This window comes from Nanorana parkeri, unplaced genomic scaffold (assembly GCF_000935625.1).
Source record: "Nanorana parkeri isolate BGI_ZX_2015 unplaced genomic scaffold, ASM93562v1 scaffold26, whole genome shotgun sequence".
Taxonomy (NCBI): Eukaryota; Metazoa; Chordata; class Amphibia; order Anura; family Dicroglossidae; genus Nanorana; species Nanorana parkeri.
In genome coordinates, this window is record NW_017306294.1 from 1,066,904 (window position 1) to 1,070,955 (window position 4,052).

Below are 4,052 nucleotides of genomic sequence, written 5' to 3' on the forward strand. Positions count from 1 at the left end.
TATATAAAATAGGTTATGTAAACTACGTGTGATTTCTGTTGAAAGGAAAGCAGGATTGTCAGCTGAGTAAAGAAATCGAAGGCCTGACTGGCATGACAGGAAACCACAAGTCATAGCTGTACCAATCTCCATTACATGCTGTGTTTAATCATTCCTGTCATCGGATCACAGAACCAAGCCTGTTAGATTGCCCAGCTGTCACAAATTAATTACATTTAACATAAAATGCCTGTGTGATAGCCTGCATATTACATATGATCTAGTCACAGGACACAGCTAAACAAAGAGTTCAGTTTTGTAACGTCACACTGTGCACATTGGGAGTACACAAAGTCCGATTACCTAAAGTGGACCTATATAGTATGAACTATTACTCTGGGGTGCAATGTAGGACCCAGTGTTAGAAAGTTGTGTCTCCGTCAGAGGTCATGGGTCTTACAGCAGGACAATGACCCAAAGCACACATCAAAAAGCACCCAGAAATGGTTTCAGACAAAGCGCTGGAAAGTACTGGACTGGCCAGCAATGAGTCCAGATCTGAAGCAGTTGGGAAAAGGAACCCTTCCAACCTGAGAGACCTGGAGCAGTTGGTGAAAGAAGAGTGGTCCAAAATTCCTGTAGAGAGGTGTAAGAAACTCATTGAAGGTTACAGGAAGCCATTGATTTCAGTTATTCTTTCCAAGGGCTGTGCTACCAAATATTAATTGAGGGTGCCAATAATTTTGTCCAGTCCATTTTTGGAGTTTTGCGTGGAATGTGTCAGATTTGGCTTTTTTTTCCTCCACTTTTTGTCATATCAATACAAACAAAAGAAATAAACATGAAAATGCCTAAACATTTGTAATTGCAACAATTTTCTGCACAAAGTGGCGTATTGTCTGAGAGAAATGCAGGGGTACCAATATTGTTGGCTATGACTGTATGTTTGTTTTTTATGTCCAAGTGCTTAAATCTGCATTTTTCGATATTGAAACTCATATGCCTCTTAGCTGCTTACCCCTCAATTTCATCAAGGTCTTCCTGTAGTAATTCTATAATGTTAGGTTATTGCCCTTCATATTTTAGTACCATCAGTAAACATTAAAATTGAGCTCTTTATTCCAGAGCTATTTATTGCTACCATCTGGATCCATACCTGTAACCAGTTTCTTACCATGTACATACAATGTCTTCAGTGCCAATAGCCTGTAATTTGTAAATTAAGCATACTGGTGGGGTACTGTATCAATTGCTTTAGCAAAATCCAGATAAATGACATCCACTAACATTCCTTTCTAAATTACTGCTCACTTCCTCCTATACTGTTAACAGGTTGGTCTGACAAGAACAATACTAAATGGAGCTTGTTTTCAGCACAAAAGGTACACACATTTGCAGCCCAATGGAAAAAGGCCCACAGCTTAAAGAATTAAGTTTTGCAGCTATTCATTTTGATTGCCATGTACCCCTTTGGAGAAGCAGATCTATGTGTTTGTCCCTGGGTCATATTATCTCAAGAGTGCCCTGAAATCCTTTCTACAACTTACACAAAACCAGTCTGGCCCGTGACTGTCCTGTGAGTCCAAACAAGGTGTGTGTGCAAGTCAGCACGAAAATCGAACTTAAATTATTCATCAAGCGTACCTAACCCCTCATAGAATGGCGACATTTGCTGAGACATCCCCATCCTGTTCTAAATTTCACTTACTGCAAACTCCTATTCTTCACCCAATTTGGGATTGTCCACATGTTTTCCATGATCTAAGGGGATGTCCAATCCTACTCACCCATCAGATGAGTCTATTGGGAATTCTACAGGACTTGCCGTTACCTTATGCAAAATGTACACTCCTTCATGAATTGCTATTTCACGCCCACAAGGAGATTGTCCTTCATTAAATCAGCTGTTCACCCCTTTGTATCTCATTGAAACTCCTAAATGATGCACTACCTTTTTTTTTTTTTAAATATGCGATTGGACTGGGCAGATTAGGGTACGGTAGATTACATTGGACAGATTGGATTGAATAGATTTGTTTAGAATGGGCAGATTGGATGGATTAGATTGGATAGATTACATTGGATAGATTGATTCGATTGGACAGGGCAGATTAGATTAGGGTACGGTAGAGTACTTTGGACAGATTGGATTGAATAGAGTAGTTTGGAATGGGCAGATTGGATGGATTAGATTGGATAGATTGATTTGATTGGATGGAATATATTAGATTGGCTCTTTATGGAAAAGGGGTAGACAGCAGTTATAAAAGGGGCACACAATACCCAGGTCATTTGAGTGATGCTTGATTGGCATTATGAGGCTATTGTGCCATAAATCATTTGCCTACACTATTACAACAGCAACCGCCTTAAGCAAACCTGCGCTACTATGTTTATGGTTTAAATAGTAAATGGTAAATGGTAAGCAGCACTGGATAAAACAAAAAAGGGTGAGGGTGCAGGTTTACCTTAATTGGCAACATAAAACTGGCTGGAGAATTGGATTCATGCCACTTAAACCAAAATTACAACTACAATCTTGTCACACCACATCACATATTTTTCCAGACTTCAGCCATCGAGTTCTGTTATTCCCTGGCCATTTAGCCTCCTTTTCTGTTCTTCAAACCTGGTCGGTTGCTGTAGCTCACCCTCTTAAAGGTTCTATGTGTTGTGCACTTGCAGATGCCCTCCTTCACCTTACTGGTGTGGACAGTGGTCACAGATTTCTGTCTAGACTCGCTGGCTTTTTGCATTAACAAGCAGATGTAGCCAAGGAGAAGGCTATGGACATCAAGTACAATTACGGTACACAAATGAAGTTTAATTAACTATAAACCCCAATTGTATTATTTATAAAACCAGTTTAAAATGCAGAAATATAATAGGAGAAACACCAACACACAAAAATAAGGAAAGTAGTCCAGTTTATTTTAGACAGGCGCGCACACAGCTCTTTCACAAAAAGTTGATTCTGATAAATCAGAGAATGGATCAGATAAAAATCACTAATAAAATAAGGACGGCACTTTCAAAATGACCTGTATGAGTTACACAAACATACTGTTCAGACTCAAAGCACATTTGCAATCAAAATGCAATCATTTCATTCATAAACCAAAAACACACAATCTAGCATAGATCCTGAACAATGCAAGCATGCTCAGTGCTAAAAATACTGAACTCTCTCACTTGCATAATGTTCACCATTTTGTTATTCAAAACAGCGCAGACATCATTTCCAAGGAAATGAAGATGAATAGTACTGATGCATTGCAAATAACCATTACAAAACACATTTCCTTACTAGATATAAACAGCAAACAAAGTTGACCAACTCAAGTGCTCCTGTAAAAGTGGGGCTGACGTATAAAGGCTTCGCCAGTGTATAGCTTGGTGCATGCCTTTCGCATAGCTTTACAGCCGCAAGGTAGTACCAAAAAGGAGCATAGGGCATTTTATGCTGCTCTAGCAGCTGTAATACCACACATCTGCGAGATATATGCTGGGAGAAGTCTTTATACATCAGCCCCATAGTGTAGGTTCAGCCAAAAAAAAAAAAGAAAGACTTTATGGAGTACTGTATAGGGATGGAGAACAATCGGAAGCAGTCACATATTACTTCTATCCAGGGCTTCATTAAAGGTTTCCCCTTACTGTCCTGGTAACAGTTTAACCAACTGCAGCACATTTTTCCAGTAGATTAGAGGAATACATGAGCTTAAGTCAGCATTTTTTTGCCTAGCTTGTAAAACTGCCATCATCATGAAAGCAAGAGTAGAACGCTCTCTAACAGAGCCACAGATAGCAGTAAAAACCTAACAGGGGTTCTGATCCTTCCCCACTATCTAAAACAAAGTTTTGGCTTGACATGTACTTCACTTCGTGCTCACATGAGGAAGGATGTTCACCAAGTGCCGACAGCTTAATCCATTGCAAGCTCCGGCTCTATGGACTATTGGGCCTCATAAACACTAACCACAACAGGCTCTTGTTGCAGCGAAACCTGCCATGTGCTTATATACAGCCAATCACCCATGGTCATCTGTTCAAACCCCTTTAACAGTTTGCAA